The 9265-nt window shown below is 42.5% G+C and overlaps 1 pseudogene; it reads right to left on the bottom strand.

Moving 5' to 3' along the window:
* Nucleotides 1–2735: 2735 nt before the first annotated feature.
* LOC119519958 lies at nt 2736–8418 on the bottom strand (annotated as a pseudogene).
* Between the last annotated feature and the right edge of the window lie 847 nt (nt 8419–9265).

Below are 9265 nucleotides of genomic sequence, written 5' to 3'. Positions count from 1 at the left end.
CCAAGTTATGTCTGGCTCCCCGTCAAGGCAACCGACTGGGTTGGCCCTGTTTCTCAAGTTGTTTCACTTAACAATATCCCCTTCTCTAAGTCTAGGCGTCCAAGAGGCATAAAAGAATGGCTATCGAATGCTGCCAGTGTAGCTTCCTCTTTGTTTGTCCCAACGATCGGGCAGGCTGTGCTACAAGCATGGACAGATCGGCAGCTCGCCATAACGATGGAAACGGTAAATGGCTTGGTCAACCTTACCCGAGACGTGCTACGCCGCCACAATCAGATGCTGAACTTAAATTTCCAGGCCATTCAGAAACTCCAAGCGGAGATAGATGAACTTGGACTGGAAATAGATGGACTCTGGAGAGTGCTTCAGCAAACATGTGACACCCGGTGGCTTACGGTTAAACTCTGTGTCACTCCTGTCAGGGCCAACGTGACCGGAAGCATTTCCAGAGTCTCTGATTGGCTGAAAAGGTCATATTTTCCTGAATTTGTTAATCTCTCCCAACAGGTGGAGTCTAGTTTAGACACAATTGGGGGGATCAAGTTAAAACCCGTTAAAGTCGATCTCTCCGGGTTAGGCGAGGTTCTACAGAAACTATTGCACAGTGTTTCTTCCTGGTTCTCTTGGCCCAATTTAACTAATTGGATCCTCATTGCAGTGGGATTATTGGTGGGATTAGTCGTTGTTAAATGTTTGCTAGAACGCCTGTTTCAAGCGCAGCAGCAATTGCGTGTTACCACTATGATGGCTATGACTCCCACCTCTGTTACCCCCGATAGTGACCGATTTATTAACCATACCCCTTCCTGGTCGCCTCAGGTGGGGCGCTTTGGAGCAAAATTTGTAGCGAATCGCATGGCTGTTTCTCGGGTGTAAAAGGCGACACCAGTAGTCATAATTTTGTCTCAGGTGGGTCTCTAGGGCAGAGTCCTAGTTGTGGCCAGACTGGACCCTAGCCATTGCACAGAGACACCTAGTGACACCCCCGACTCTGGTTACTGCTGTTCCTGCCCCCGTCGTTGTTCCCCAGTTGCCAGGCAAAGCACTGCAGGGAGAGTCACGTTGTTTCCAGCTTACGGACTCTCCGGTCTCCATATGACGTGAGCATTCTGGTTGGTGCTAGAGGCTCCGCCGCTGGATGGCTGAGGCCTAGTCCAGACTCCCCAAAGCACCAAAGAGGTTGTGAACCATTTGGGTTCACGGGAGCACGCTCATCACTGGAGACACTGGGTCAAAAATAAATAAGAAAGGGGGAGATGTGGAAAGCCGCCTCCCGAATCGGGCCTAGCGTATGCGCTGCAGCCTGCTCTAGAGTTACCCCCCGCCCATCGAGTGAGCCAAGATGGCGCCTGCATCCTGTTTCCGCATAGTGACGCATGTATCCGCCACCCGCTCCTACCAATCGAAATCCTGTATGCGCGATACTAGCCTAGAAGCTTATTGGTTGTTAATTGTGTATAAAAGGTCTTACCCGGACGGGGTAGGGTGAGACAGCCCACAAGGAGCCGTGCCTGACGGCCACATCGAGGCTGCTCTCCCACGAGGCGCCGTGCCCCGTGTGGGAACCAGTAACACAGAATGTTCATCTAGCTGTAGTAAAGGGCTTGCTTTCACAACTGCCGTGTGGTTCGAGTCGTGATTCATGACCAGGTTAGTTCGCGCAGTCTGCATCTCTCTCTCTCCTTCCCTGTTTCCCCTCGCCGGCCGGGAACCGGGGACCGAGCGGGGCAGCGCCGGACAGTCAGTCTCTCAAGAATAAAGATAAAATGTAGTATGCATAAAGGAGTTGCAATGAATTTCCTTCTATTTTCCCTGATTCTATATGTAAAGACAAGAGTAAATATTACTATTATTGTTATTTTCAATTTTGAGCCTATATTTCTTCATCTGCACAATGGGGGAAGGGTGGAAACAGGTAGTTTACCAGATACTCTTTCCCTTCCTTCCATCTCTAATATGTTGATTACTCTAAGTAATGGGAAATCCCATCCCCCAAATTCTAATTCCATTTCCAAATTCCCTGCAGAAATTCTTTCCAAAGAAAGCTTTGAATTTCCAAATTCTAATACTTAGGGAAGTGGAGGCATTTGCAAATTTGTTGCCAATTTTTGAGATAATGGGAAAAAGATGATATGGCCTAATTATCATCTCCTGTTTTTCCTGCATTGCTTAGTAATAACCTTTCTTCTTAGGACACTATCTGAAGGCATCCCCCTTTAACACACTTTTGCAGGAAGAGTTGGTATCTCCCACAGGTAACTGAGGGTAAGATTCAGCCAGGCACTTGAGGAGATGACTCAGAGTGAGCCAAGGGGCCACTGCACTGTCACCGCATCACAGATGGGCTGCACATGAAGGAAAGAAGTGGTTGTGTTCTGAGGTGCTGGAAACAAGCAGGCCTCCCCAACACATCCATGATGTATGTGGGCACATCTGGTACTGATATCCCCATTTCCCTTTCAAGGTAGGTGTGTGTGTGTGTGTGTGTGTGTGTGTGTGTGTGTGTGTATGAGCAATCTAAGCAGGTGAGAAATTCCAGGAAGCAAACACAGAGGAGAGATGTCAGGACATCTGGGGACAGGGGACAAGACACACTGATAGAAACTAAAGTGGAGGCTGCTAATACAAGGAGCTCTCTTATGGCCACTTCCAGAAGGAAGAGGACACATGTAGCTATTCTTCCCTTTCACAAGCAATGATGACTTTTTAAAAGAGGTTTTTTCTTGAAGTAGAAACTAATTTATTAAGATCTGCCCCTCCCAGCCCTCACTGTCTCTTGGGTCACTTTTCCATTTGTAAATCTTGTGCACCAGACCCAAGACAATAGCCAGGGAGCAGGGGCTCAGTGTACTGCTCGATGAGACCCTGAAGGCAGCTGTGACTGTTTTCCTCATACAGCAAAAAGACAGCTGGAAGTTCCATCTTATCCTGTAACACCATCACCCAGGAAACCTTCTCAGCCCCCTTCTGCCCATAATTCTCCTGCAGGATCTGGCACCATCTGGAAGAGGCCCATTGCAGACACTGAACCATCAGCCAGCTGCACATGTCTTGGATGTCAGTGCCAACCTTGCCACTCACATTGGGGTCCCCAAAAGGTCAAGGCAATCACCCTGAATCTGAAGAGTCTCCCATCTCCAGCAGGACCTTCTTGGCACTGGCATGCTCCTTCTCCCCAGCAATGCCCACTGTACACATGGCAGCAGCTACAGAAATGTAGTAGTAGAAAACTGTCTTGTACTTGACAATGGATTTGTACCTCTTTTCAATGAATCTGCCAAGATCCACATTGCCCTGGGGGGCTGTGATGAGTTTCAGTGTCTGCCCAATCTCAGTATGATAGGAAATCTGCAGGAACAGCTGGATTAGGTTCAGATAATAGGGCTGCTCCTGAAGTAGAGCTTCAGCAGATGGTAGATACAAGCTTCCAGAAGCATGTCATTGTTAATGGCATCCAAACCTATACCTGGCTTCTGATAGCAGCAGATCTGTGACCACCAGGTGAGGGATGAATCCATGATGTCATCTGGCACCAGGAAAAAAGCTTGCAGCAATTCCACACACCAGCCCATAGTCAGGCCCACTGGAGGGTATTGGCATCCTGCTTCTTTGGCTCCTCCAGCTCTTGGAACACTGGCAGAACCATCAAACCCCAGTTGTACTTGCCTACAATGACATTGTACTCCGGGATCTCCTTGAGCCTGGGAATAGCATCTCCTGTCCCTGGGTGCCCCATCTCATCCTCGGTCAGCACCTTGACAATCTGGGAAAAGTATTGGATGAAATTCTGCTTTTCTTGGGCATAAAAAGCAGATTTCTTGTCTATTCATTTGGAGGGAGGTGCTCTGCTCCTGGATGCTGGTTCTTGCTTGGAGTTAAAGGAGCTATCAGTGATCTACTCTTGACCAAAATCTGTGCACATAGGTGAATTTAACTCCAACTTGTCTGTTCTGAGATTCTCTAATTTTTCCCCTTGCTCAGTGCTGTTTACCAGAACTGATTATCTAAATTACTTCACCTCTGATTCACTCCAGGCTGGGCCACTCTCCACTTAATAAGTGCTGGCTGCAGTCTCTACACACTTACATACATTGCTCTCTTTTTTCTCTCCACTCACCTGCCCCTCCATTCCTCCTCACCCTGCAGCTCCCTCTAACTCTTTATTAGCCTCTTGTCCTTTTCCCATTATCCAGCCTCTCCAGCATAGCTCTCAGGCTCCTCTCTCTCCCAGGGCTTGGAGCTCAGCTGAAGGTGCACTTTGGTCTTAAGGGGGAGGAGTGCACTGTGGGTCTCTGGCTCCAGGCTCCACACAACCCTGCACTGGAGTTCACCAGCCAGCCTGCTACTAACAGGTGTATCCTTGAGTGTGCATTGCACTTTGGAGTTTCACAGAGGGGCACTACAGTGCATTGGGGCAGAATTTGAGCATCATTCCCAACTCCCATGGTTAACAACCATCTTAATATCATCAAAATATTACCTGACTCCTCTCAGGAATAACCTGTGTTTGAAGGAGGTCACCTTTTATTGAGTGTGAAAGGAATAAGCAAGGGAAGCCTGGAATCAAGGAAAAGCCATGCACCCCATATCTCAGCACTCACTGTGGGTTTTGGGTCTTTCTTTTGAAGTTTCACATGCCTACAGATCAGGCCCTTATTGGATTGAAGGAATAATATGCACTATTATTTTTATTATATGGATAATAAGCATTATTCCTGGTGGCAGGAAGAACCAAGACCGAGTGGTGGGCAGCCACAGTGCATTCATGTAGCTGTGGACAAGCCATTTCCACTCTCTTGGCTCCTCTTCCACATCTGTAGAAATGTAAATATTAGAAAGACCCCAGTTCATGAATATTACCTCAATAATTATCTTTCTATGAATCAAAGTTCTAGGACAGGACCATAATAGTGGTGATTTGCTTTGTTGTTGTTTGTTCTTTGTTTTCATTTTCCTGGAGTTTTACATTGCTGATCTACAGGGTAGACTTGCTATTCTGTTAAAGGAACAGCAATCTTCAGGCAAGTAGCACTGAAGATGCAATAAATAACAGCCCTGAGAAGAAGTAACTGTTTATGCTCAGAATTTCCAGGGTCCACACAAGGGGCATTCACCAACCAGCTCACGGCCCTCCTTATCTGTACACAGAGGTTCCGTCTTTACCACACAAAACAACCCTGGAGATACTGCCAAGCACATCCAGCCCTGCCTCTGGCTTCATCCCCTGGGAAAGTCAGAAGGGAGGAAAGTTTAGTTGCAGGTAACCAGATTGCCCAGGAAATCCAACAGAACCAATTGGCAAACTTACTAAACTGAACAAGAGTGATCAGCAATGCAGCCAGATAACTGATGCACACATAATGGGGAAAGCTGATTGAAAACCAAAAGTAAGAGAGAGTAAAAAATGTTAGTGTTCTTAATAGCTTTGGAAAACAAAAAATACTGAGAACGTGGAAATAAGCATAACAAGACCTATGTGAAGAAAACTACAAAATTTCTTTGAAGAGATCTAGAGACCTACATAAATAGAGAGCTATATCATGTTTTTAGATTGGATACTGTAATGTGCAAACTTTTCCAAAATTAACCTATGAATTTAATGATAGATAAATAACAAGTCTCACAGGAATTTTTCATGGGATCTGATATTCCACTGCTTCAACCCATTTGGAAAATAAAATGCTAAAAATACTAAGTACAGATAGAAAAAGAATGATGATAGCTTGCTCTAACACCTATTGAAACATAGTATGGAGCTAAATTTCAATTCAGTGTGGTACTTCATGCAGAAATTCATAAATATGTCAAAGAAATGTAAAAAAGAATAAATCCAGAAGCTCCTATGTGTAGGACAGTTACTAAATGAACAGGCGGCAGACTAAATTACAGGGTAAATGACAGGTTTTTCAATAAATGGTGTTGAACTAATTATGTATTCATTTGGAAAAGAGAAAAGATGTTCTTCTTCATTCCTATCACATTCCTATCACAGAAATAAATTTCTCTAGATTAAAAACTTAAAAGTGGGCAAAGCATAACAGTTTTAGAAGAAAGTATAGTAGAAAATATTTATTAAGTTAGGATAAAGAAAACTTTTAAAATAAAGCATGATAGCAAAAAATATAATAAAAAGATTGATAAACTGCATCAAATTATAAAAACCTTAATTTCTAAAATTATTGATAATAAGAAATATTGCAAGAAATAAGACAAAAGTTTAAGATCCAGATTTTATAATTAACTGTACAAATCCATAAGAAAAACAGAAATAATAGCCAAAGAGGAAAAATAGGAAATCATACAATGAATAATAAAAATGGTCAAAAATATTTAAAAATACGCTTGGTAAAAATCAGTGAAATACAAAATAAAATAAAGGGATCAGCCTTGGTTCATTATATTTGCAAAAGAAAAAGAAAAAGAGATTGGAGATGTAAATGTAAGTGAGGGTATCAGGCATTCTTAACCATTCCCAGGAAGCAGAAAGCAGTAGATAGATTTGTAAACAGCTTTTAAATTTAACTTGTATGTGTTTCATATCTCCCTCATTCTTGCTTCATTTTTCAAAAATATATTGAGGTGAAATTCACATAATTTACAAGTTTAAAGTGAACAATTCAGTGACATAAGCACATTCATACTAATGTTTCAAATAGTTCTGCTACTCCTAAAAAAAACCCATACTCATTAAGCAGTTTACCCCCAGTTCCCTGTACCCCAACCGCAGTAATCACCAGTCTGCCTTCTGTCACTATGGATTCAATGATTCGGGTATTCCATGTAAGCGGGATCATAGGACATGAGACCTTCTGTGACTGAACTGTCTTCTTTCATTTAGCATAATGTTTGGAAGTTCATTCACATTGTAGTATCAGTACTTCATTTTCATGGGTGAAAAATATACCAGTGTACATCTGTACCACCATTTCTTTATCCATGTATCCATTGGTGGGCCATTTCCACCTTTTAGTAAATGGGAATAGTGGCTATGGGCATGCATGTACATGTATTTGAGTCTCTGTTTTCAATTCTTTGGGATTATATCTACAAGTGGAATTGCCAGGGCATAATATAATTGTATTTAACTTTTTGAGGAATCACAAAACTGTTTTCCACAATAGCTGCACCATTTTTAAATTCTCATCAGCAATGTACAAGGCTTCCTATTTCTACACATTTACCTACACTTATTTTCCATTTTTAAAATTATAGCCAGCCTGGTGAGTATAAGTATACTTGATTGTGCTTTTTTGATTTACATTTTTCTAATGATTAATAATATTGAGCATCTTTTCACTACTTTTTGGCCATTGTATATCTTCTTTGGAGAAATGTCTATTCAAGTCCTTTACCCATTTTTAAATTGAGTTGTCTGTCATTTTGTTGCTGAGTTGCAGTTCTCTGTACATTATAAATATATAGCATCCTTATCTGATATATGATTTGCGAATATTTTCTCTCATTCTTCACATTGTCTTTTCATTTTCTTGATAATGCCCTTTGATGCACAAAAGATTTCAATTTTGATGAAGTCCAATTTATCCTTTTTTATGTTGGTTATATCTAATAATTCATCACCAAATCCAAGGTCACAAAGATTTACTCCTGTATTTTATTCTAAGAGTTTTATGGTTTCAGCATTTATCTTTCTTCTATGATCTATTTTGACTTAATTTTTGTATATTGTGTGAGGTAGGCACCCATCATCGTTCTTCATTGTCATTTCTTGATAACGAGTTTAGAGAAACAATCACAAGTTGCCAAGAGGCACGTGTGGATGTTTATTGCAGTGGACTAAAAAAAAGTTAGAGAAACTCTGAAGTGTTCATCCACAGAAACAATTCAAATAATTATAGTAGATCTGTATTAAGCAGCAGTTAAAAGCAATAAATCTAAGGCACATAGCTCTCTAGAATAAGCTCCAGAACAGTATATAATTTATGATACAAAAGTGTATGACCTGCAGCCTTCTCAGCGATGTGACTATTACCCCCCATTCCCCCATCTGACTCTTCACCTGCCATCTGATGCCATGTTGACAGTGGCTTATAGGAAAATATCATTTGGATGACCATTTTATCACATCAGACTCAACATGCTTCTCCCTTTGAACACCCCAGTGCCTGTGGGGAGTGTTAAGGCACTTCCAGTTTCTCAACCTAAAAATTAAGGGCCCTTGGTCTTTTCTGGAGCTTTAAGAAATCTCTATCTGGCTCTATCACATTCCCTTAGAAATGCATTTAGACCCATATTTGGTGCTTATTCTTTATTCATGCTGCTGCATCCTGAGATCACATGATGGGGAAGGGATCACAAGGGCTGCTTGGACTCCCTCCCTCCCCCCACACCCCACAGGTACTCCAGCATCCCCAGGAGCATTGAAGGGAGGGTCCAGGGCTGAGAGTCCAGGTGATACATGTCTAACTCGAGTCACCACCTGACCCCATAGTTTTCACATCTTCTGCCTTCTGGGTGCCATAGAACAACTCAGATTTGTCCTCCATATGACAGTGCTGAACAAATTTAAAACACAGCTGTGTCACCTCTGAGCCTTCCATCCTTGTCCAGAACTTTCATATTTGTGCATACCATTGTTTAACCTTCCTTCTCCACTCAGCCTCCTCTGCATTAACTCTGAGTGTGGCTCAGGACCAGAGGCTCAAATCCACATGCAGCTGTGGGCACAAAGCAGCCTCAGAGCTGGTTTCCTCCCAGAAGCAGGTGGGCATGTAACAAAGCCTGACCCTTTCCCCAGCTTTCAATGGTCTGCAAGAGCAACTTGGATTGCCATCAAGTGGGGTCCAGGTTGTTCAATTTTATAATTTTAAATATTTCTGTGGAAGCCAGTAATATTATCTACTTGGGAATCCACTGTTTAGCTGTGGTTACTTTATTCACGTAGAGTAACAAACAAAATTAGCCTAGGGCCCCAAATTACCTTTAAGAGAGCTTATGAATTGCACTTGTGAGAACTACATTCTCAGTTCTTCATTTATAACTTGATACATTTAAGATAATCTTTTCTTTTAGGTCTTCTCAGCTCCCAGCACTTTCTCTCCCCAACCTTTCTACTTTCTTCAAGCCCATAAAAGAGCTGATGCTCAAACAGGAACACGTGCTGGGTGGGGGTTGTTACCAAGGCTGAGTGGATCAAGCCTTCCACCTTCTATTCTTCTACATAACTACCACAGATGCATGTATCTCAAGCAGCTTTAAGGAAACTATGTGAATCCAGAGATGGTGTTTTCTCCAGAAAAACACATTT

This window comes from Choloepus didactylus, chromosome 24 (assembly GCF_015220235.1).
Source record: "Choloepus didactylus isolate mChoDid1 chromosome 24, mChoDid1.pri, whole genome shotgun sequence".
Taxonomy (NCBI): Eukaryota; Metazoa; Chordata; class Mammalia; order Pilosa; family Megalonychidae; genus Choloepus; species Choloepus didactylus.
Note: the sequence above shows the minus strand (reverse complement) of the source record. Positions and strands in the feature narration are given on the sequence as shown.